Source organism: Carlito syrichta, unplaced genomic scaffold, assembly GCF_000164805.1.
Source record: "Carlito syrichta isolate Samal-C Ts95f unplaced genomic scaffold, Tarsius_syrichta-2.0.1 Scaffold309858, whole genome shotgun sequence".
NCBI classification, from domain to species: domain Eukaryota; kingdom Metazoa; phylum Chordata; class Mammalia; order Primates; family Tarsiidae; genus Carlito; species Carlito syrichta.
This window is the reverse complement of record NW_007253954.1, coordinates 792904-819415: the sequence shown is the minus strand read 5'-3', so window position 1 is coordinate 819415 and position 26512 is coordinate 792904. Positions and strand designations below refer to the sequence as shown.

Below are 26512 nucleotides of genomic sequence, written 5' to 3'. Positions count from 1 at the left end.
CCTGTCTCCGGGGGGCGCATCTCAGTAACCCCCACCTCCTCCGATTGCCCCCTTCGGCCAATAGCACCTGGGTTGGGACGAAGCGCCTGCCCTGGAACCGTGGGCCAGGAGGTGGTAAGGGGGTGGGGGCGTCAGATAATCTCATAATTTGGCTCGTAGTGGGGCAGGAAGGCAGGATAATCGGGTTTACCCAGCTGGTGCCGAAAGCCAACTGCTTGTGATCGCCTTGCCCTGTGACTGGAGACTTGCGTGAGGCCCAGGATTCTACAGTCCTCTGGATTATCTTTCCCGGTCCCCAGCATCTTCGTTCTTTCGTTTACTCATTCTTCAAACCCTGCTGAGGTCTCAAGTTGCTTCCAGCCTGGGTTTGGGTAGTTCTATCTCTCGCCCCATAAAACATGTTAGATGGGCTCAGGAATAGATTTCTGTACGCTTTCTCCTTCCCCCACCCCCACCCCTACCCCCAGGAGAGCATCAAGAGCAAATGCCACCCGTGACCATTTTGCTCTTCCTGAGCTGGTAGTTTCTTGAGATTCGAACAGGACCCAGTGAATTGAAGCGGAGTTTGCCTGCAAGATGAATCCCGTTGCCATGGCGACTCCTGCCTTCGGAATCTTAACTGCTGCCACTGCTGTTTCGATTCGATGTGGCTCTGCGGGCAGCTGGGAGGGCGTGGCCAGTGGGTGTGGTCAAATGCTCGCCTTGGGTCCAGCTGCTCTCTCCTCACCCCATTCTCTTGTAAAAGGCTTGGACACAGTTCTCAGATACCTCATTTCTCCACCTCCCTCCCTGAATCTGATTGTTTGGCGCCTTTTTCCGGAGGCAAACTCTGAAAATTACAGTTTGAAAGATCTCTTTCCCCTTTAGGGCAACCCGCCTTGTTTTCCCAGTAACGTAGCCTATAGTGTTGGAGGCAACTTTAAGGGGGGCACTCTCTCCTATTCTGCATAAAGATAGCCTCCATGGTCTCAAATTTGCCTTGGATGCAACTGATTGGAAGGGATTAGGGACAGTTAATAACTGAAGGCCTACGGGTGCAAGTCCTTGAGTGTGTAACACACAGTGCCAGGCCTGGAAACTAGGAGCCTTGGGTCCTGCTCTGGTTCTGTCATTACTAGCTACTCCACTTTGGGGTGAACCCTTTACTTCTGGGGATCTCAGTCATGTGGTATAGAGGGTTTCTTAAAGTTGATTCTAGGTATAAAATATTGTGATTCAGAGAAAGACACAGTCACTGTCTTTTAAAAATTTTTTCAAAGTAATCAGAAGATGAGGGTTAAACCCAGCTGTTGACACTGTAGCATAAGGTTAGTATCTCTGAGCCTTACTTGTACGGCAAAACAGCTTGGTTCTTCATGGCAACCCTTCAAAGTAAGCAAGGCAGCTATATGACTATTTATAATGCAGTTTATACTACTGCTACTGTTCTAGTATCTGACTCTTCTACTTATATTTTAGTCTTAGAAAAAATTAGGTTTTGGCTTTTTACAGATTCTTTTTGAGTTGGGGGTCTCACTCTGTCACCCAGTGTGGAGTACAGTGACTCCATCATGGCTTACTGCAGCTTCGGCCTCCTATGCTCAGGCAATCCTCCTGCCTCAGCCTCCTGAGTAGCTGTGAATACAAGTGTGCATGACCACACCTGGCTATTTTTTAAAATTTATTTTTTGTAGAGATGAGGAGTTCTCACTACGTTGCCTAGGCTGGACAGATTCTTAATGAATGCAGTTATTTGAAACTTAATTGCATTAAGTGTAGCTGAATTATTACAAATATTTTGGTTCCTCTCTGCTTGCATTATTGCAGTTGGGGGTAACAGTGTGTAGTATGTGTCTTTGCTTGTGCATCTATGTACAGGTGAATGCTTGGGGATGCTGTGTGCTAGGAGGTTGACACTCATCATTTTGTGTTAAAGAGGTGCTTACAGCCCCACGAGGAAACAGGATCAGAAGTTGTCACTGTTTGTTTTTGTCCTAGAGCTTATCATTAAATGAAAATTTCCTTCATTTATTTGTCTCCCTTACTAGATTATAAGCTGCTTGAGGGCTGGTCTTTTTCTTGTCCTTTTCCCTCTTCCTAGCATTTTAGAGCAGTTTGTCCATTTTGTGTGTTTTTAATATATATTTGTTGAATGAATAGCAAGTAGTAGAACTGTGACTGGAGATCTGAAGTTTGTATTATTTGCACTGATAGTTCAGCCATCCAGTGTAATATTTCTCTTAGCTTTCTGCCAAGCAATTTCATCTCAGCATAAACTAAAACGTTTGTCTGGTGTAAAAGGCCTTCCATGTGTTTGAAGTAGACATTTCATATTTATATGCTTTTAGAATGCATTCACCCACATGGACAACACATACACATTGATAGTTGTAATTTCTTATTATCCACAAACCAGGCATTTCTAAATTTCTTTCAGTTGCTCTATCCTTAGCCAAGACAACTTTCCCAGGAGGTATATGACAGGTGAAGAAGGAGAGAGACCAAGTCTCAGGCTGGCTGATGTGAAAGAACATTTGTTCAATATTTTTAACATTTTGTTACCATACAGTAGTCAGATTCCATGGGTTTTTGGAAGTATAAATTAGTGACAGTGAAGAGGGTGTGACAGGTCACATCCTCGGGTGGCGCTTACAGGAGCTCAATGAATAGATGCTAAGGAATTTGAATTCTGGCTTTCTTGTTTTGTGGACATGCTCTGGGTGTTAAGAGTGTGTGTTGGCCAGGCTCGGTGGCTCAGCCTGGTAATCCCAGCACTTTGGGAGGCCGAGGCAAATGGATTGCCTGAGCCCACGGGTTCAAGACCAGCCTAGGCAACTTGGTGAGACCTCATCTTTACAATAAATCAAAAAATTAGCCGGTTGTGGTAGCACACACCTGTAGTTCCGGCTACTTGGAAGGCTGAGGCAGAAGGATTACTGAAGCCCAGCAGGTCGATGCTGGGCTGGCCGTGAGCGTACCACTGCACTCCAGCCTGGGCAGGTGACAGAGTGAGACTCCAACTAAAAGAAAAAACAAAGAATGTGTGTCTGTGTGTGATTTTATTTGCGCTACTTTGTTTAAAAGGTTGCTTTTAGTGTTGGTACTGTGGTCCTCAGAGCAAATAAAGTGTTTACCAACAAAATAGTTAAGATTGAAAGTGTTTCATTTTGTAAATATTTTGGGGACAGTATAAAGAGAATCCTGTGGGCTTCTGTGAAAACACTTTAAAAGCTGCAGCTGTTGGATCAGAGGAAACAAGCTTTTCCAACAAAGCCTGGTACCACTAGGTGCCTTCCATGTTTGGCTCAAGAAATAATCACAGAGCTTATAACTGCCGTGAGGCCCTCCCTGGCTTTGAGCCATGCCCTAGTATTTCCAAGTGTTAAGTTTGTCCTATTTGCAGGAAACAAAGCCAGGTGAACAACTTAGGTGAACAATTGTTTTCTCTCTAGAGGGGGGCACCAGTCAAAATGAGAGTTCTATTTCTTATTGTGATTTTTCCTTTTTGGATGAGGAATATGGACTAGTGTCATTTATTCTGGTATTACACTTTCTAATTTGGTAATAGAGGAAATATTCTAAGTGAACATCTGTCTTAAATACAGCATCTGTTCTTAGTGATTTCCTGGAGACCTCAAAGTTTAGAGGCAACTGATCACACAGGTACTATTTAAGAAGTTGAAGCCGGGCTCGGTGGCTCAGCCTGTAATCCCGTGCCTTTGGGAGGCTGAGGTGAGTGGATTGCCTGAGTCCGCGGGTTCGAGACCTGGTTGGGCAGCGAGACATCATCTCTACAATAAATAAAAAAAAAATCAGCCGGGCATGGTAGCGCATGCCTGTAATTCTAGCTACTCAGAAGGCTGAGGCAGAAGGATCGCTGGAGCCCAGCAGGCAAGGCTGCGGTGGCTGGAAGCAGCCACTGCACTCCAGTCTGGGCGACCGAGTGAGACTCCAACTCAAAATAAAAAAGAAGATACTGAGAGCAGTTTCTGTATGTGCCTTGGGGGTAACATCTGGTTGGCAGATCAGGCTGGAGGAAGCTGGAGTACACTCTCGGAAGGATTCCTCTTTGAAGTACACTCACTTAACAAGTGTACTACTGTCTTTATGTAGATGTTGTTACTTAGAGTTGTCCAGGCTGCTGATAGAGACTGGAATTGAAGGGTAGATCTGAATTTCCCGCCTTCCTCCAAGCCACTGCCTTATTTCTTATTTATTTTTATTTTTGAGTAGAAGTCTCACTGTCACCCAGGCCGAAATGCAGTAGCACGCTCACAGCTACCGCAGCCTTAACCTGCTGGGCTCAGGGAATCCTGCTGGCTAATTTTTTGGTTTATTGTAGAGACGAGGTCTTGCCAATTGCCCAGACTGGTCTCCAATCCCTGGACTCAGGCAATCCTCTCACCTCCACCTCCCAAAGTGCCAGGATTACAGATATGAGCCACTGTGCCTGGCTACCACTGCCTTATTTGTACCCCCATTGAAAGAGGGATAGATGAAGATAAGATTCAGATTGATTTTTGGTGACCTACATTCCATTCCAGAATTTTTTGCAGCAAATTAAAAAAGAAAAGCATTACCTTTTAACTTTCTAGTATCCTTTCTACTGTTCCAGGAACAGAAAACAGCATTTCAGGGAGTTTGCATTCATAGTACACAAATTTGTATTCATAGGATATGTGTCTAAAAATGAGCTAAATGTTCAATCCTAGAAGCACACCAACAAGTGTAAAGAGTCTTTCCTCCAACCCCCAATTAGTCTGGGGCTACCAAATATACCCTCAGTTTTGGTGGGCTTATTTTATTTTCCTCAGTGATGTTTAAGCGCTCCTGATTTTTATCTTGTTATGATTTTCTACAGTAATGGTTCTTCTCATCTGTTATATGCACCCCTCTGAGTGTCTAAATTCTTCTGTGCTTTCAGCTCCAACTCAGGTGCCATAGTTTTCAGGAAGCCTTCCCTGCTCATCTCTCAGTTTTTACCCCCCTGCCCTCACCACCCTTAGAGTCCTTAGCCTGACCACACAAAACTTACAGCTAGTTTGATACTGATAGCTTATGTGAGGTGCCTACCTCATGCCAAACCCTTTCTGATACTTTACCTGGGCTACATCATTGAGTCCTCACATCTATACAAGGTAGGAACTTTGATCACCATTTTACAGATGAGAAAACTAAGGCATGGAGAAATTAAGGAGCTTGCCTAGCTCAGGCCTCACAGACCTTGTGGCAGACCAGGTTAAAGACCCAGGCCATCTTAGTTCATTATATGTCACGCTATTGCCTGGCTTTGGATTTTCCTGCAGGTGATTCTTTTCTCCCCAACTTGAGTTGGGAGAATCACAGCTTCCTTTGCATCTCTTAATTCTGAGACAGTGTTGGGTCAGTAAATCCTGGGTTGATTGAGGGTAAAATTTTTCCTTCACTTTATGAGTTCTTAATAGTCTGATTTTCTAGACCAGAAAGTATTGCATACGATTGAAAATGTTGCATTTGAGTGAGAAGACTTTGGAGCTTTCTTCTTTTTGCTATGTGATAGGCAAATTATTTGAAAAAGAAAATGCTTATATTACATCTCTAAATCTATTTGGAGCCTGGCCAGCTTAGACCCTAAATATTAAGTGAGATAACTTTTCACTAGATTGAATCCCTTATTGGATAAAAAATGATCTCACCTAGAACAGGGCCAAAGAAGTCTGCCCTGAGGTAACAGGGCCTATAATTTCTTAGCTTTCTTTGTAGTCTTTTAACATGAACTGTGAAAGCTCCTTTTTTTTTTTTTTTTGAGTGAAGTCTTACTCTGTTGCCCAGGCTGGAGTGCAGTGGCATGCTCATGGCACTCATGGCTGCTACTACTGCACCCTCAACCTGCTAAGCTCAGGTGATCTTTCCACCTCAGCCTTCCAAGTAGCTGGGTCTACAGGCCTGCACCACCATGCACTATGCTCAGCTAAGTTTTTGATTTATTATAGACATGAGGTTTCGCCAAGTTGCCCAGGTTGGTCTCGAGCCCTTGGGCTGAGGCAATCCTCTTGCCTTGTCTTCCCAAAGTATTGGGATTACATGAGCCACCACACCCACCTTTTTTTTTTTGAAAGCTCTTTTGAAAAGAAATAATTAAAACTTGAGCAGTAGTCAAATATGTAATCTAATATTGGATATCCTTATATATTAAAATAAGCTTCTAACCCACAGTAGAAGAGAGACTTGTATTTATCTGTACAGTGGAACAAATTTGGTCAAAATAAACAATTGCAATTCTTTTTTTTTCTTTTTTTAACAAATACAGTTCTTTTAAACCATAGCCATCATTGTGAATTAAATGTGGAAAACTAGGGAAGCAGGTTCAATTTCCAATGTAGTTGGTGTGATTTCCTGACTTACAATAGATCTTTTCCTTTTGGCTTAAAACTGGATACTGTGCTACTTTGACAATATTTAATAAAGACAATTGACTAAAACACAAGGAAATAATAGGAAAGCTAAGCCCCAGCAGCCTATTACCAGGAAGGGAAAATGAAAATAAAAGACTTATTAGCTGTTCGGCTGCTCAGATGTAATATGCATTCAATGGATATTGATTTCAGGAGCTTTTTTTCCCTCTATTATTCATCTTGTTACACTTCCTAAGTATGTCATTCACCCTTAGTAATAACCTGTGCTCATTCTGTTCTATAAATTGTACCAGGATTGGTGTTTAAGGTTACCTGTATTTCTGCCAGGCACACAATTAAGGTCACCTATTAAACTGGTCTTTTGTCCTTTTCACTTCTTAAAAAAAAAATACCTGCAGTGTGATTGAAAAACGTTGCCCATCTGATGGACTTTCTGAATTTAGACTTACAAAACCCAGATCCTAGCTTTGAACATTGTTGGGGTAATACAGATGCCCATCTTTTATTTTCTCAGATGGGTTCTTATATTCTGCCTTATTGACTAAGCTTAGTTTGTTAGTGACGTATAAACCAGGTCAAGGGCATGGGTTAGCTTTGCCTTGGTTTGGAACCACAAACTGCACCTGTAATCCTAGTCAACTTTTTATTTGCTTATTTGTTTCTCCCTGTTTTTTGGTAAACTCATCATGCTCTTGGCCACGAAGGGGTCTAGACAGTACTTTGTGGATATATCAATGCACAGCCATTACCACTAGGGACAAAGTGAGGTGCCATATTTTAAAATTAGCTGGTAGGGGGACCTTGTAAGTTAAAGGCAAGGCTTTGCTCACAGTTTGCCAAGGGACTATATGCTTTTGACAGCTGTCCTCACATGGAGATTGGATTGGGACTAGGGGCAGCTTCCTAAACATTTACCAAAGCCTATAGCCTTGGTCTTTTCCCTCTCTTGAAGGAGCGACAAATGTCATCAGTGTGTGTTTTGGTCCCACTGTTGGCTTTATTCGTCCATAAAGTTCTGCATATTTGTACCTGAGAAAAAAAGTGAAGGATAGTGGTCAACATCATTCACTAGATAAGATAGATTGATCATATGTGCCCAGGCTTAAAATCACATTAATTTCATAGAGATTTTATAAAACCAAGCAGTGAAATGTCTAGACACAAGTTAAGTTGGAAAGTGCAATTGTGTAACAAGAGGATTAGACTAGGGGCCCTTCTGAATCCTGAGAATGTATTACAAAACTTGTAAGAAGATAAAGGAAATGAAACTAAACCATTTAGACGACCTGTTGCATTCTCTACTTTTGAAAGTTGGTGAAGTTGTGGATACAGAAAATGTCATGCAGCTCTGTTCAAGGCAACTGATTTCGATCATTAATTAATTAATTAATTGAGTCTCTATTGCCCCAGCTGGAGTGCAATCACACGATCTTGGCTACTACAGCTTCGGCCTTCTGGGCTCAAGTGATCCTTCCACCTCAGCCTTTCAAGTAAACTACAGGCGTGTGCCATCATGCCCAGCTTTCTTATTTATTTATTTATTTATTGTAGAGATAAGATCTAACCAAGTTGCCCAAACTGGTCTCAAACCCCTGGTTTCAGGCAGTCCTCTTGCCTCTGCCTCCCATAGTGTTGGGATTACAGGAGTGGCCACTGTGCATGGCCCAATTTAGAATTTACAAAAAAAATCAGCTACTGTTAATCCAGTGTTAGTGGCTGTTATTTGATTTAAGAAGATGGTGGCAAAAGAAACAGCAATAACATTCCTGTTTTGTTTTTAATGTTTGTGTGGCAGTTGTGTCTGCATCAGAGAGGATGTGAAATAAATAAATGATATAATTGAAACCATTGGCTGAGACTGACTGCAGCATGTTCTCAGAAGGTTAAAAGCCTGCTATTATATTTTTGTATTTTAAAAAATCAAGAATAGAGATTGCGTTGGACTAGAAAACCTCCATGACCCATTAGGGCTTGAGATTCTGTGGGTTGGTGACACTTCCAACTACAGATGTTCTAGGAACTGTGGCAAGACATTGCCTTGTCTATGACATTTTCTGCTAAGGTGTTGATTTAATAATTAAAATCTATGTATTATTTTAAAATTAACCAAGTTTCAGGCTGTGATTGAAGTTACCTTTCTTTCACGCCTCACCTTTCCCTACTATACTCCCTGGGTTGTAACTTACCAGTTTTGCTCTCATGGCCTCCCTGTAGGCTGGGTGAGATGTCTCCATTCTGCAGGTTCCACATCATGGGAGCCCCAATCCCTGACTTTACGAAGAAGCACTTCCTCCCCTTCCCCCTGTACCTCAGAATAGGGAGCTGCAAGGCAGCAGGGAGAAGATGGCCTCCAGTGTAATTCTCCAAGCTGAGGTGGTTTTTCTGATGGTACAAGTTGAGGGAAGAAAGTAGATGGAGAACAGAGGGAGTTATTGGGTTTCACTTATCTTATCATTTGTTCCTTCTGGATTGTCTTTGTTTATACTATCTCTTCAGGCCAGGAATTCCTCCAACAGAAAGCATGCATACACGCAGGGATATTAATATCGGGCTGCCTTCTTGTGTTTCCATTTGCTGATTTGGCTTTCTTCTCTACAGCCTGATCTGAAAGGAGGGCTAGAGCTATTTAACCTGCTTTTAATGCTTCCATTATGTGTAAACAAAGATCTTAAAACAGTGACTTGGACAAACATGTTAATGATTTTTCTGGTGAGGAAAGAGGATATGCTAAGTAGGTTTAAATTTAATCTACGTATGATTTATTTATGGCTGGTGGAGGGACTAATCATGCATGTTTGACATCTTAAATGAAATCTCTTTGCTTATCAGTTGGTGCTTTGCAGTTGCACAGAGGAAAAAGAAACACCAGTTGATTTTAGGTTTGGCTTTGGGTAATCCTGGCATTCCTTTAAACTTCCTGGGTGTCTGTTTTCTCATCTGTGCAACAGTGTAGTTGCATAGAGTAAGCTATCTTCTGGGTAAAAATTCTAAAGTTTTATGAGAATAGTATCTTAAAATAATGACCTTAGGCTGGGGGTCGTGGCTCACGCCTATAATCCCAGCACTTTGGGAGGCTGAGGTGAGAGGATTGTCTGAACCCATGGGTTAGAGACCAACCTGGGCAACTTGATGAGACCTCTTCTCTACAATAAATCAAGAAAAATTAGCAGAGTGTGATGGTGCATGCCTATAGTTCCAGCTATTTGGAAGGCTGAAGTGAAAGGATCATCTAAACCCAGCAGGTCGAGGCTGTGGTGGCTGTGAGCATGCCACTGCACTCCAGCCTGGGCAACAGAGTGCGACTCCTACTCAAAAATAATAATAATAATAATAATGATAATAATGACCTCGCCTATATGGAATTGCATAATATTTGTTGTAATATTCACTGGATTTCTCTAAAATGGAGATCACTAAGGGGGAACTCTGTTTTTTCACCTCCAAAATTTCCAACTTTAGCCGCTTAGTACAGTGTACCTGTTCTTGGCTGGAGCTAACTGAACCCCAAGATCTGACCCCTTAGTCTCCTTCTTACTGAACAGCTCGGGAAGTTCTATAGAATATAAAAAATGAAGCTGGACAGAGTCTTTTGGTGACCATTGACCATCACTTTAAACCAGAGTCCACTAGGGGTCCACAGGGTGACTGTAGCCAGCTGTCCATGTTTTGTTTGGCCAGCACAGTGTTATTTTTTTTAAAAAGGAATGACATTTTTTAGTGAGCATTTATCCTCTGATTTGTCACAGACCTTACCATATCCTAGTGACTAATGCATAGCCAAATAAACTTCTTTGGTATGTCTTTACTTCGTTGGCCCTTGAAGACACTGAGTTTGTGATTCCTATTTTAAACTAAATTAAATTGAGATAAGAATTTCTTCAAAGGTTTATCTAGCAGTGGACTGGCAAATGACCCATTTTTGTGCACTAATCCAGTGTTTCTCAACCTCAGCACTACTGAAATTTGAAACTGGGTAATTCTTTGCTCTGAAGGGGTTGTGCTGTGCGCTGTAGGATGTTTAGCAGCATCCCTGGCCTTTACCCACTAGATGCCAGTAGCACTCTCCCCCCTCCAGTTGTAAGAACCCAGAATGTTTCTAGACATTGCCAAATGTTCCCTGGGGGCAAAATCATCCCCAGTTAAGAGCCATTTGACAGATTTCAGATGGCCTGAAGACTTTAAACATTGAACCAAGCTTGGATATTTAGTGATAAACTGGAGTTCATCTGGGAAACTGAGCTATCCTGCTGTTTTTATTTATTTGGGCAGTTGGTTAGAGCAAAGTAAAGGTCAGTGGATTAGACCCTTTGGGGTCACTTCTCCATTCTTCCATGACCACAGCCTGGGAGGCCAGCCACATTTTAAGGACATGTCCTTGGTCACAATGGGAGATTTTGTGAGACATTGATGCTGGATCAGAGTAAGCCCACCAGATCTAGTGGGTAAACAACTTTGAAGCCCATGGCCTGTGTAGGTAGGTCAGTAATGTTATCTGTGGATAAAGAGAATGAGGCTTTGCGGGGGGGAGAGGCCAGCTCTGTCATTATTGTCAAAGGCCAAAATGCTTTAGGGGGTAAAAAAATGACAGTTTATCTCAAATCAGCAGCTGTAAGGGAAGAACTCTGAAAAGGATTAGCAGAGTGATGTTCCATTTTTTTTTTCTCCCCAAATAAGGATTTTTTTAAAAACTTGACTCTAAAACTTGGGCTTTAGCAACACTCAAACTTGCCTTGCTTTTCAGAAAAACAGTGGTAAGATTTCAGAGTACAAAATGAGAATATTGTGAGGTTCTAATTAACCATCCTGAGTTCATTTTTTGAGTAACTGATGCAAAGATAATGCTTAGGGAAGCATCCGGTTTGGGTTAAAAGGTAAAAAAGAAAGATCAGAGGGGCAGGTGGGACTTCTGAGGGATCCACAGATCCTCTTCTGCTGGGACTGGCCTTAGAGCTGTCCACCCTGGATGGGTATCAGAAATGTCCGTGGTGGTTTAGAAAAGAGATGCTGGTCCAGTAGATCAGGGTCAGGGCCCAATCTCCAGGATTCTTAAAGCTCCCCAGGTGATTCTGACATTCAGCCAGTACTGAAAATAGATGAGAAGAGCAAAAGACCATTGGTTCAAGAGATGTGGTTCTAGTTGAAGATGTTTGCTGAAGCTGGCTGCCTAGCTGATTAGATTCACAGCTTTGTTTTTAAAAATTTCATGTCTATTTTGGTGCAAATATTTAAAACAGTTTTAGAATTTTGAGTTTGTGGAAAGGAATTGTCATTTACATGTTGTATAGTGTACACCACCAAATTCACTGAACCTAATGCTTCTAATATCTTGAAGCTTTATTATTCTTGGTAAGTTTAACTGAAACTTCTAAACCTGTGAAGGATCCAACTTACATTTTAATCTAAAAGGAGTCAGAGGCCAGGCACAGTGACTTGAGACCAACCTGGGAAATATAGTGAGACCCCTGTCTCTACCAAAAAAAAAAAAAAATCAGCCAGGCATGGTGGCATGCGCCTGTAGTTTCAGCTGCAGGCTATAGAGACTGAGATGGGAGTTTAGGGGCTGCAATGAGCTATGATTGTGCCACTGCACTGCACTCCAGCCCTAGACAACAGAGCAAGCCCCTGTCTTAAAAAGAAAAAGAAAAAAAAGAAAGAGTTCGAGACCCATCAGGGCAACTTGGTGAGACCTCATCTCTACAATAAATCAAAAAATTAACCGGGTGTGATAGCGCGCGCCTGTAATTCCAGCTACTTGGAAGGCTGAGTGGAAGGATTGCCGGAGCCCCCAGCAGGTTGAGGCTGTGGTGGCTGGGAGCGGCCACTGCACTCCAGTCTGGGCGACAGAGTGAGACTCCAACTCAAAAAAAAAGAAAAGGAATGAGAAATCACCCAATTACAAATGGTCAACACCATGAGTGTTCTTGGGATTAATAAAATATAGGTGGGAGAGTTGTAGTAAATCCTCTTACCTTTGATTCTAGAAAAGGATCTAAAATAATCTAGAAAGGAGCTAGGTTATTTCATAGCTAACTCTGAACTTCCTAGCAGGCTCTCTGGCTTCATAAACATGGGCTAGGTTGGTTTGTTGCAAGTTTCCTTCCTTGGCCTATGCCATGTGCCAGCACTACCTCCTGTGAAGGACCTTGTCTTTGGTCTAGAGTTATAATGACCAAAGTGGGGAAATAGAACAAAATGGCTTATTTAAAACAGATAGAATTTCAAATCCAAACTTCTAGCAAGCATAGCAGAGGCAAGGAAATGACTAATTTTTGAGGAAAATGTATTGCCCATTTTATATTCCATAGGCCATGGAAGCAGCACCTTAAATCATCATTTGTTTGTTCACCTGTCATGTAAAAAAATGTTTTCAGTGTTGAATGTGAACATTTCTGATTGCTGTTTTGTGTTCTTAGAGAAATCTCCAATTTTTTCTTTTCTATAACAAGTTTTGCTTTACATAAATAAGTAAAACTCAGATTATCCTCTTCATTGTTTTCAGCTTTGAAAACAAACAGATTACCTTGTGCAGTAGGTGAAGCGGTCCCTCCCTACCCCCTCAAATGCTCTTTGCTTTCACTGACAAGTGGTTTCATGTTTTGCTTATTTGGAGCATGCCTGTCTTCTCCAGAGAACATTTGCATCATCTGTTAGAGGAGGCGACACTCTACAATCCCAATCCGTTTTTTTCAATGTTTGCTACACCTGTAGTCAAATCGTCTTTCCCCCAGTTTTGTTCTTTCCGAAATGCTGATTTTTGACTCTTAGATGACTAAGGTTTTCTACTTCTAGGAAAATGTGTTAGCATGACATGATATTGAAGAAAGGACTGTTAAAAAAGTTTCCTTTTGAGGGTGATGAAAATGTTCTAAAAGTAGCACTAATTGTTGCACAAATTGTAAATATATGAAAAGCCATCCAATTGCACTTTACATGGATGAATTTTATAGTATGTGAATTATAACTCAATACTATTATTTTTTAAAGATTAAAAGAACAGACTAAGTAGAACCTTAGAATCAGATTTGTAGGACTTAGAGATAATATTACTTACTTTTCCTTTTGTTACTGTCATGTACATCTCAATTTTTTACATCTGAATAAACAGATGTATGATATGGACAAAGAATCGTTATGGTAATTCCTTAATATTTTTGGACCACCTGAGATATGGATAACTTTAGTATAAGTACATTTTTACTGCAGTGGAATCTGGCCTGTGGGGTTTAAAAAATTAATTTATCTTTTAAAGATGTTTATTTTCTTTACACACAGCTTTTCATGGCCATGGCTCATGTTTTTCTTTTTCTTTTTCATTTTTTTTGAGTCGGAATCTCACTTTGTCACCCAGGCTGGAGTGCAGTGGCACGTTCACTGCCACCACAGCCTTGGCTTGCTGGGCTCAGGCGATCCTTCCACCTCAGCCCTCCCAGTAGCTGGAACCACAGGCATCTGCTAATTTTTTTTTGATTTATTGTAGAGACGAGGTCTCACCATGTTGCCCAGGTTGGCCTTGAACCTGTGGGCTCAGGCAATCTTGCTTCCGCCTCCCAAAGTGCTGGGATTACAGGTATGAGCCACCGTACCTGGCCCATATTTTTCTAATACCTCCTGATCACAAGCTAGGGTATTAGTAGCTAAAAAACTTTGTTCTTTTTTATACCTGCTGTGATGATAAGCTAAGAATTTGGGGGATGCGCTGGGCATAGTCACAATTTGCTTTGATTTGTTTCTTTGTTTCATTTGATTATTTTGCAAGATATTTGCCCTAGAAGTGTTTTTTTTGTTGTTGTTTGTTTTTTTGAGTTTGAGTTTGAGTTTGAGTCTCATTCTGTTGCCCAGGCAAGAGTGCAGTAGCAAGCTCGCAGCTACTGCAGCCTCGACCTGCTGGCTGAGCTCAGGTGATTCTTCTGCCTCAGTCTCCCAAGTAGCTGGGACTACAGGCTCATGTAGATGAGACTACAGCTTGTCATGGTCATGGTCTGGCCATGCTGCCATGCCTGGCTAATTTTTTTAATTTATTATAGAGCCAAGGTCTTGCCATGTTGCCCAGGCTGGTCTTGAACTCCGGGGCTCAGGCAGTTCTTTCACCTCAACCTCCCAAAATGCTGAGATTACAGTCGTGAGCCACCATGCCCAGCTGTAGCAGACTTTATTTTGTAAAAGCATTCAAGTGTGAACTCTTGCCTGTAAAACTGTCTGTTGGATGAGAAATATTTCATTTATCAGGAGCTGGGTGTGGTGGCTCACACCTGTAATATCAGAACTTTGGGAGACTGAGGCAAGAGGATTGCTAGAGCCCAGGAGTTCAAGACCAGCATAGGCAACATAGTGAGACCTCATTTCACACACACACACACACACACACCCCCACACCCACCCCACACACACACACAAACACACAAAATAGCTGGGCATAGTGGCATGCCCCTGTGTCCCAGTTACTTGGCAGGCTGAAGTAGGAGGATCATTGGTGCCTAGGAGTTAGGAGCTGTGGTGAGCTATGATAGTGCCACTGTATCCCACTGGGATACTGTATCCCAGTATCCCAGCCTAGGTGACAGAATGAGGCCTGACTCAAAAAAAAAAGAAAAAGAAAAAGAAAAAAATGTCATTTATCAGGGGATTATGTAGCTCAAGGTTTCTCAAGTTTGAATTCATGATCCTCTGAGATACACTCAGAGTATTAAAAGTTAGATTGCCAAATGTTTAGGTACTCACTTGGTGATCATAAACCCATGTGCAAAGGTGGGCTTGGAGATATTGTGTTGTTATTAGGTTATAAGATGTTTATGCAGGCATATTAGTTTTATTGCCAAATAATAAATTACCACAAGCATGATAGTTTAAAACACCACATGATTAAAAGTCTGGGCTTGCTGTAGCTCTGTTCTTTGTGCAGGGTCTCAGCAGGCAAAATCCAGGTGTAGCCTATGTTGCAGTTCTCATCTGAGTTCAGAGTCCTCTTCCAAGCTCGCAGATTGTTGGCAGAATTTATTTCCTTGTGACTACAGGACAGAGGACTAAACTATAGCCTGGAGACAGCATTTAGCTTCTAGGGGTCACCCACATTCCATGCCATGTGGCTCACATTGGCAGTTCACAGTGTGGATGTTTGGTTTCTTCCATGCCAGCTAGAGCACATCTCTCTGAATTTTTTTCTGCAATCAACCAGAGAAAAAGTTGATATCAAAAGGCTCACATGATTAGGTCAGGCCCACCTGGGACAATCTCCCATTGACCATGTAATGCAAAATAATCATGAGAGTGGTAACTCACCTTAGTCACCAGTACCACCCAAACCTGAAGTGGGGGATTATATGAGGGCAGGAGTAATGAGGCATTACTTATAGTTCTGCTTGTCCTTCCAGGTAACACAAATTATGTCATTCTACTCTTGACAATTATTAAAATGAAAACATAAAATCCAAAAATTACCAGAATGGATGGTACCTCACAACTACACTTGAGACTCCCTCTATGTTCTTAAAATACCTCCCCATCAGACTCATTGCTTCCCATTGCTAGTTGTTTTAAGTGGAGTGAAAATGAAAATTAAAAAAAATTTCTACACACATACACACATAGAGAGACTAATACATCTAGTGTGAGAATCCTTCTTGTACCTACAGCTTTGTCAGTTATCAATTCATGACTGTTTTTCATCTCTACCCTCAACCACTTTCCCTCAACTCTGGGATTTTATTAAACCAAGTTCCAGATGTCATATGACAACATCTGTAAATATTTTAGCATATTTTTCCACAAAGCCAGAACTCTTTAGAAATATACCTAAAGGCCCATTATTATACTTAAAACAAAGTATTCTTTAGAATAGCAAAGCATCTAGTCAGTTTTTAAATGTACTCTTTTTTAAAAGTTTGTTCAACTCAGTATTCAAATAAGGCTCATATATAGTTGTTTTTTTGGTATGGCCCTTAAACCTCTGTAAATCTGCAATATTTTTCTTATAACTTACTTGTGAAAAATACTGGATTATTCTGTAGGTTTTTCCACAGTCTAGAACCCATGGCACAGCATGATTCTGTTTCTTTTATTTCCTGTAAATTAGTTAAAATGAAAATAATGATGTCTTGTCCTATCTAGTCACTTCTGGTGACCAGATACAAAATACAAAAGCTATTTGGTAAACAGTGTTTACTGTTGTCATTTACTAGATCGATGTGTATACAGATATTTCAAGAGGTATATACATTTAGGAGTAAAGCAAGTTAGTCTGGTTTTTCGGATTCTTATTGTGAGCAGTCTAAGTGTTACGTACTTACAATGTGTGAATTAGTTCAGCTAACATTCTTATAGAAAATATACAGCACATAGATATATTTAAGTAATGTTTGGATTTACTCAGAACTTTGACCTAAGTGTTTTTTTGAATCAGGCTTTAGCTCCGTTAAAGGAAAAAGAAATCTTAAAAGAGAAAGGCATTTCAGTTTTGGAAAATGACCAGATTTTAAAAATTGAGGTCATGAAATAATTGCTTTTGACCATGGGTCTTTGCTAGTTATTTCATATCTCTAGGCTCTCCAAAGACATGTCCTTTGTCCTTAAAGAACATGATATGCTATTTATAGTCCTTACCATTGGAATATTCTGTTTTTTAAAATGTAACATTTTTATTGTTTTAAGATAATTTTTATTTTATTTTTTAGAGTCAGGGTGGTCTTACTCTGTTGCCCAGGCTGGAGTGCAGTGGGCACCATCATGCCTCACCGTAGCCTTCACCTTCTGTGCTCAGGCATCCTTTCTCCTCAGCTTTCCAAGCAGCTGGGACTACATGCATGCACTACCACTCCTGGCTAATTTTTAAATTCTTGGTAGAGATGAGGTCTTGCTGTGTTGCCTAAGCTGGTCTTGAACTCCTGGGTTCTAGCAATCAATCCTCTTGCCTCGGCCTCCCAAAGTGCTGGGATTACAGGCATGAGCCACTGTGCCTGGTCTGGGAGAATAATTTTATATGATTGTTATGGAAGGAAAATGGAAGAGGTTATCTAATTTAAATCTCATTTTGAAGGAAAAGGTAGTCTTGGATAGAGATAAGTAAGAACATGCTGTCCCTGCCAGCTATTTAACTTTGCCATTCTAGTGAGGAAGCAGCCATAGACAATATGTATACTAATGGATAGGGCTGTAAATAAAGTTCCAGTAAGACTTTATTTTAAAAAACAAGTAATTGGCTAGATTTGGTTTATGGAAAGTAGTTTGCAGAACTCTGCTGAGAATGCTTTGGTCTCACTGTAGAAAAGTAACATTGGTTGCTTTGTGGCTAATTGAAATTATGTTTCATACATATAAACAATGTTTCATTATATAATTGTGAGCATTTAAGAGAGAGCTTTAATGAAAACATTATAAACGTCTGAAAATGTTTGTTTTATCACCACATAAAAATAAAATCTATATTTCAAAAGACAGATAGCATTCAGACAAATAATTTGGTAATGTCTCAGTGTAGAGTACATACCAAGAGTGTGTGTCAGGTGCACACTTGCAAGGGTTGGCTTGAGAGAGACAGGATAGGGAGAGAGATACTTGATGCTAACCAAAAAGTGTTCTCATCTGTGTAACAATGGGGAATATGAAGAGATTCTCCCCCCAGCCTCTCTGGAGATGTAAGATTGGGTAACTCGGTGGCTCAGCCTGTAATCCCGTGCCTTTGGGAGGCTGAGGTGAGTGGATTGCCTGAGCCCGCGGGTTCGAGACCCGCCTGGGCAGGCGAGACCTCATCTCTACAATAAATCAAAAAATTAGCCGGGCATGGTAGCGCATGCCTGTAATTCCGGCTACTTGGAAGGCTGAGGCAGAAGGATCGCCGGAGCCCAGCAGGTCGAGGCTGCAGTGGCCGGGAGTGGCCACTGCACTCCAGTCTGGGAGACAGAGTGAGACTCCAACCAAAAAAAAAAAATTAAGATTGGGTAGCTCACTTAATCTTTCTGTAGCTCAAGCATTTCATCTCTAATATGAGATTCTGCTCCTGATGCTACTCTTATTCCAACAGATATTGTAAAATCAATAGCAGAAAAGATTAGAGCTGCTAGAATACAAGATGTGAACTGCAGAAATTCATTAGAATCAAACTACTTTGAGGAGGAGATGAGTAATGAATATTAGAAATCAAATCTCCTTTCCTAAATTTTTGACAAATTGTTTTGTATTATTTTCAGCTAGAGTTAGCACAAAATAGTATAGTAGACCTAGGAGTGGAAGTAGAATCTTGACTGGGTTTGTATTGTTGAATTTGTAAAACTTACTTATCATAGCTTTTGTTTTAAAACGTAATTTGGTTAATTATTTAATTAGTCCCTCTCTTTCATTTTTATTAGTGTTATGGCCTATATGCAGACACTGATGTATTTGTAGATAGCTGCTGCTAAAAAATAATTTTCAAATAATTTAAAAATAAGATTCTCAAAATTATAAAACAAACACATGCCAACATTTTAATTTTGGCTCATTAATTAATGAGGGAACCAGTAAGATGTTAAAATCACAGGAGAATTTGAAGAAGAGACATGTCTGTTTACCTATCTATCATCTATCCACAATCAGAAATGCTAAAATAAATTTGCTAGTGTAGACAACATTGGTTGATAGTCTCAAGACCATAAAATGTACTATTTATCTTTTCTACAGGCATGTGAAGCAATTGTATCACTACCAGACAAAATTCATTCGCTTTGCTATGGACAAGAGCCATTACATTAGTGTGTGTTTTTTTCAAGTTAATTCCTACCCTGCATAACTGGTGAAATAGTCTGGTTCAGCAGCTTCTAAACTTTTTCATTTTAGGAACCTTTGACCCTATTAAAAATTGAAGACCCCAAAGAGGTTTGTTTGTATAATGTACTTATATTAGAAACTAGAGCTGAGAAATATTAAAACTTCATTAACTTATTTGAAAGAAATCAATAATGAAACCTTTTATATGTTATCTGTGTGATGACTTCTTCACGGGTAGTAAAGCTTCTGGAAAATTCTGTATACTTGCTGAGGGAAGGAAAGTGAAAATGGCAAATTACATCCTAATGTTGTTATGAAATTAGTTTTGAACTTGCAAACACATGGAAAGTTTTGTGGCTATCCAAGTCCCCCCAGATCACACCTTGAGAACCACTGGCTTAATTAAAAACAAAAAAGTCTAAGATAATCCCCAAAGGGCCTGTTAGACCACAAATAGTGGTCCATGGAGAGGATACCTGGTAATCTCTTTTGCCCACTTCTAAATCTTGGATTTTTCCTGACAGTAGTCCTTTCTCTGAGAAACATTGACTTGCCCAGAATGGGGAATTTTTAAGGCCATTCTGAAACTATTAAGTCAGAAACTTATTTTTTGATTGTAATATTAATACAGACTCACTATGGGAGAAATAAAGAATGTATAAGTAGTGAAAAATCTTACGAAGTTTTGAGAATATTTTTGAGCCAGGCTTGGTGACTCAGCCTGTAATCCCAGCGCTTTGGGAGGCTGAGGAGTGAATTGCCTGAGCCCGTGGGTTTGAGACTCGCCTGGGCAATTTGACGAGAACTCATCTCTACAATAAATTTTAAAAAATTAGCCAGATGTGGTAGTGTGCGCCTGAAGTTCCAGCTACTTGGAAGGCTGAAGTGGAAGGATTACTGGAGTCCAACAGGTCGAGGCTAAGGTGGCCCGGAGCGGCCACTGCACTCCAGTCTGGGTGACAGAGTGAGACTCAAACTCAAAAATAATAATAATAATAATAAAATAAAATAATAAAAACATTTTGGTTATATATTATCTGTGTACCCTTTTGCATCCTTCTTCCAACTAAACATTTAGCATTTTTCATAATACATTTTTGGATGACTGCATTTATTTCTATTTTATGCATGTTACAGGGTAATGCTTTTTCTGATGTTTTTTCATTAAAATTACCATGAATATCCTTTTCATGTTTTAGATTACTTTCTTTTTTTCTTTTTTTGAGTTGGAGTCTCACTCTGTCGCCCAGACTGGAGTGCAGTGGCCGCTCCCGGCCAACACAGCCTCGACCTGCTGGGCTCCGGCGATCCTTCCGCCTCAGCCTTCCGGAATTACAGACGCGCGCTACCACGCCCAGCTGATGTTTTGATTTATTGTAGAGATGAGGTCTCGCCAAGTTGCCCAGGCGAGTCTCGAACCTGCGGGCTCAGGCAGTCCACTCACCTCAGCCTCCCAAAGGCGTGGGATTACAGGCTGAGCCACCGAGCCCTGCTCATTTTCTTTTTTTTTTTTCTTGAGTTGGAGTCTCAACTCTAGCCCAGGTCGGAGTGTAGTGACATGCTCATGGCCACCGCAGCCTTGACCTGCTTGGCTCAGGCAATTCTTCTGCCTCAACCTTCCAAGTAGCTGGAACTACAGGTGTGCACTGCCACGCCCAGCTAATTTTATTTATTTATTGTAGAGATGATATCTCACCAAGTTGCCCAGACTGGCCTCAGACCCTGAGCTCAGGCAGTCCTCTCCTCAGCCTCCCGAAGTGCTGGGGTTACAGGCATGAGCCACCATGCCTGGCTAGATTATTTTCTTAGGACACATTCTTAGAAACAAAAGAAAAAAATGAGGCAAAAGGTATGTGCCATACAACCATTGGTTTTCACTTCCAGTTCAGTATCTAATAAATTATGTGAGTGAGGTATTCCACTTAAAAAATAAGTTGAGATGGGGTCTTGCTATGTTACCCAGGCTGGTTTTGAACTTCTGACCTCAAGCAGTCCTCCTGCCTCAGCCTCCCAAAATGCTGGGATTACAGGTATGACTGGGCCCTGCCCATACATTATTATATAATAGGCTTTGTATTAGGTGATTTTGCCCAATTGTAGTCTAATGTAAATATTCTGAGCATGTTTAAGGTAGGTCCAGCTAAGCTATGATTTTTGGTAGGTTAGGTGTATTAAATCCATTTCAATTTGCGATATTTTCAATTTACAGTGGGTTTGTCTGGATGTAACCTCAGGAACATGTGTACTACCAAATTGTCCTCAAGAAAGGTTTTACCAGTTGACACTCTTGTACACTGTTTACTGTTGCCAATGAGTATTATTATCTTAAAATAATCTGTAATTGAACAACTAGCCAAAGCTATCATGTGTTATTTTATTTGCATTATAAAAATGTGTTAAAAGGCACTTTCCTTCTCAGGCTATTTATATTTTTCATTTTCTTTTTCTTGTTTTTTTTCTGTTGGAGTGTCACTCTGTCGCCAAGGCTGGAGTGCAGTGGCCCACTCACTGCCACCCCAGTGTCGACCTGCTGGGCTCCGGCCATCCTTCCGCCTTAGCCTTCCATGTAGCTGGAACTACAGGTGTGCACTACCACACCCAACTAATTTTTATGTATTGTAGAGACGAGGTCTTGCCAAGTTGACTGGGCTGGTTTCGAACCTCCAGCAATGCACTTACCTCGGCCTCCTAAAGTGCTGGGATTACAGCCTGAACCACTGAGCCCGGCATATTTTTTCTTTTTCAGATGATCTGGTTTGCTTATTATTGTTATGTTCTGAGTAACACTTGGCTGCTCCCCTTGATACCAGTAAATCAAAGGGACAGGGAACCAGTAAAAAGAAGTTTATTTCTGAATTTGAATCCAGGGAGCAGAGCCAGACTTGAGGTCTTTCTAAAATGGTTCTGCTCACCCTCTAGGCTTTTACAGTTCACTTTTATAGTCCAGATTTTTTAGTACCTGTACATTAGCCACATGACCAGCAGGTCATTGTATAGAACTTGAGTTTCGGCCACATTTATCGATAGTGACATTTTTCAGTCCAGACTTCCTGGTGCTAGGTATCAGAGGGCCCGGCAGAAGCATTAATCAAGCTTGCTGTAAAGGGCCTAAGACATCATGCATTATGCAAAAGTTATACAAATCACAAAACTTACGATTACATTGGTACAAAAGTTATATAAATCACAAGGCTTACGATTACATTGACACTATATTATTCAAACTTACAACCACTCAGAAAAAGGGAGTAATAGGAGATTTGCAGCTTTCAGTTGGTTGGGCGTAGACTACAGGGAAGTCAAGGATCCCCTAAAGCTACTTACTGTGAGTGCATAGAAGATAAGGGGAAGAGCACCTTTTATTAGCTCTTAGGAATATTGTTCAGGAATGTACAGGAGCGTTGCATCTTTGCCATGCCCTTCGCTAGGGGCTGTGATAATATGGACAGACATCAGAGGATCTCTGTATTATTATCTATTTAAATCTAAATATTTTTGAACTGACCAGAAAAGAGATTAATCAGCAGGCCAGCACGGTGGCTCATGCCTAGAATCCCAGTACTTTGAGAGGCCGAGGTGAGAGGACTGCCTGAGCCCATGGGTTTGAGACCAGCCTGGGCAACTTGACAAGACCTCATTTCTACAATAAATCAAGAAAAAATTAGCTGGGCGTAATGGCACATGCCTGTAGTCTCAGCTGCTTGGAAGACTGAGGCAGAAGTGTTGCCTGAGCCTAGCAGGTCGAGGCTGTAGTGACCTTGAGTGTGTACTGCACTCTAACCTACAGAGTGAGACTCTGACTCAAAAAAAAAAAAAAATTCATTAGCAATGCAAATATGAAGAGCCACAAGACCTCCATAAATATATTAAACAATCATGAAACCCATTGGAAGGAAGCTTATGAGAACTCCAGTTACATTTAAAATGACCTAAAATATTTATCTGTGATTAAGGGCCTCTGGCTACAGTTTTGCATAATTAATTGTCTTAATTTGCCCTTTCCTCACTATCTGGAGGGAAACCTCAGACTAGCTACTGTCATGTTACTGACAATTTGTATTTCCTGGAGTTTGCATTTGTGGTTTCTTAATCTTAGTGATTTTCTGCTAATGAGAAGGCTTTTCCGAAGCCAGGGAGATGATTCGTAGTTTTTCCATTGTACTAAACTTGTTTGGAAAATAAGAAGGTAGAACAATGAAATAACCCAAATATTATGAGGAGAGAAGGAGAAGTTTATATTACAATGGTTTATATGATAAAAGAAATGTTATACCCAGGACACTTTGTTTATAAATGGTATTGTAAAACAGATATTCAGATGCTTGGCAAAATATTTACAGCCTTGCCTGTATTTTTACAGAATGCAACACTCATCATAGTCCATTTGTCTTCAAGTCAACGTATCAAAAGTCAATATAGTGAGAGAAATGGGTTTTCTCTTAAGTGCTTTAGGTTTGTTATGATTTAAATAGATCCTCTTCCAAGCATAGAGAACCTCTTCCAAGCATAGAGAGCTTAACGTTGGAAATTTTAATCCCAATGGTAGAGTATTCATTGTTTTGCAGCACACTTTAAAGAAGACAAAATATTCAGTATCATGGTTCTGTTCAGATTTTATTTTCTGGGACTGTATTTTGAAGCACTCCACCTGTCTGTCTTTAAGAAGCAACAAACAAAACACACACACCCATACACCCATAGAACTCTCAAGAAAGGAAGACGTTGGCAGGCAGGACCCTGTGCATTTGTTTGAGAGTGTGGCTTAAACCAATCCTTACAAGAGGATTCTCTGGAGTAAGAACTAAGATGCTGAGGAGGTAACATTTGCATTTTCTTTCTAAAACATCAACTCATTGTCTTTCTAGCCTGGAAAAATGATTTGTTTGTTCCTTGGTTCCTTGAACTGCACACATACAGAATGATTGGACTCTATAAAATAGACTGAAGGAGCAGAACCTCCAGGAGTTTTTTTTTTTTTTTTTTTCTTTTTGAGTCAGAGTCTCACTCTGTCGCCGAGGCTAGAATACAGTGGCACGCTCAAGGTCACCCCAGCGTCAACCTGGTGGGCACTGGGTGATCCTTCTGCCGCAGCCTTCTAAGCAGCAGGAACCACAGGTGCATGCTACCATGCCCAGGTAATTTTTTATTTTTTTTGTTATAGAGACTAGGTCTTGCCAAGTTGCCCAGGCTGATCTCGAACCCTCAGGCTCAGTCAATCCATTTGCCTCGGCCTCCCAAAGTGCTGGGATTACAGGCTGAGCCACTGAGCCTGGCCACCAGGAGTATTTTTAATCACCTTTCTGAGTAAACAATCAGATACTTCACTCACATTCTGTGAATAAATAATACCTCCAGTGTTCAGTGGATCATGAGATGTTGTACCTTAATTTTCTATTGTTCTTCACTTGCAATGGCAAAATCATGTTGAAATATCTTTAATACGGGGCTGAGCGCAGTGGCTCAAGCCTATAATCCCAGCACTTTGGGAGGCTGAGACAAGAGGATTACCTGAGCCCATGGGTTCGGGATCACCCTGGGCAATTTGACAAAATCTCGTCTCCACAATAAGTTAAAAAAAAAAAAAAAAAACCAGGCGTAGTAGCACCTGCCTGTAGTTCCAGCTAATTGGAAGACTGAGGCAAAAGGATTACCTGAGCTCAGCAGGTCGAGGCTGCGGTGGCTAGGAGCGTGCCACTGCACTCTAGCCTGGGCAACAGAGTGAGATTCCAACTCAAAAAAAAGAGAAAGATATCTTTAATATGAAACAATAATGATTATAAAGAATTTTTTTCTCCCTGTGGTTTATAAAGTTTTGGACCAAAAATATTCGAACATATTTTTCTTGTTAATGATAAATTCCATCTTATTTTATGAACTTCTCAAAGATCAATTTAAGAAATATGAAACACTCTTCTGATATTTTCTGATTCAGCCATCCCCTATTAATTCTTATAAAAAAATTTAAGTGGAATATATGACAGATTCACATTTTTTTCACTTGCTTTATGTAGGTTTCACTTTTTAATGGGGCTGATCCTGAGTCGACCAAATTTTGACACACAGTTTCTAAGATAGAACATAATTAATTTTCTACCTAGATTGGTAGCTGTTATTGTTTTGTGTTTACTGAGGGTCTCATATGTATAGCTTGTTTTGTTCTATTTGAAGAAACATTTTAAATATCTAGGCTTAAAAGTGTGTGATGAAATATATGATAGTAATTCATTTAATACAGTTAGGAGGCATATACCTTTTTGAAGTGAGAGGTTTCTTTTTAATAGTACTAAATAGAAAGTCCTTATATTATCAATTAAGATGAATAAATACAAGTAAGTCAAACTTTTGAACCATCTTTTATGGTTCATGCTATAGAGAACTCTGCAGTATTTTAGTGAAATGCAGAATTAAGTTAAATCATCATGTCTTAGATGACTGTCTAACATAGCCTGGCATACCAAATATAGGAGGCATATCCCTTCCCCCACTTCCTGTTCCCTCCATGGCCATGGCAGACAATGCTTATCAAATGTGACATTCTTTCCTACCCTGCTCAAAGCAACATTCTAATAGCCACAGCTAATAGACAAGCCATCTTACTAGTTTGGCATTGTAGGTAGTAGAATCTTTTTTTTTTTTTGAGTTGGAGTCTCACTCTGTTGCCCAGACTGGAGTGCAGTGGCCGCTCCTGGCCACCGCAGCCTCGACCTGCTGGGCTCCGGCGATCCTTCCGCCTCACCCTTCCAAGTAGCTAGAACTACAGGTGCGCGCTACCACGGCTGGCTAATTTTTGATTTATTGTAGAGATGAGGTCTTGCCAAGTGGCCCAGGCGGGTCTCGAACCCGCAGGCTCAGGCAATCCACTCACTTCAGCCTCCCAAAGGCGTGGGATTACAGGCTGAGCCACCGAGCCCGGCTAGGTAGTAGAATCTTTAAAAGAAAAAAAGGGACTATTGTTAGTGTTTTTTAAGATACTCATTTACATTGCTTAATTCAAGTGGAATATTTTTTTTCTCTGTAGCAGTGGCTTTCAGGCTTTTAGAGTATGATGATTCCTTTTTAATTAAAAAATAACACTTTATATTAATCACACCATATACATTCATTTGGAGAAATGGGCATGTGTATATGTGTGAGACATTTACATGTATGTGAATGAAGGACCCCTTGTAATACTTCTACTCCCCCTTCCCACCCCCAGAAGTTCATTACTCTTTATCACTGTCTTTTTTTCTTGACTTCAGTTAAAATTCTAAAATGTATTTTATTAAAAGTAGAAACGAGTTTTTGTTTTCAGGGAACTTATCAATGGTTTTCATACTATGTGCTGTGGAGTCCCGAGATTCCAGGAGGTGCCTCAAGGGCGACACTCCCCTCCCCGACACCCTGTCAACTTTAAGCAACCT

General features: G+C 40.7%; 1 protein-coding gene across 3 annotated transcripts in view; it reads left to right on the top strand.

Annotated features, from left to right (window-relative positions):
* The window catches only part of DAAM1 (dishevelled associated activator of morphogenesis 1), a 181390-nt gene that overhangs the window by 864 nt on the left and 154014 nt on the right, over nt 1-26512 (top strand). The window contains exon 2 of one of the 3 annotated variants that reach the window (XM_021717559.1): nt 2094-2096. The exons of the other annotated variants lie outside the window; for them this stretch is intronic. The gene's annotated coding sequence lies outside the window, so the exon portion shown is untranslated. The remainder of the gene's footprint in view (nt 1-2093; nt 2097-26512) is intronic. 3 annotated transcript variants of the gene reach the window in all.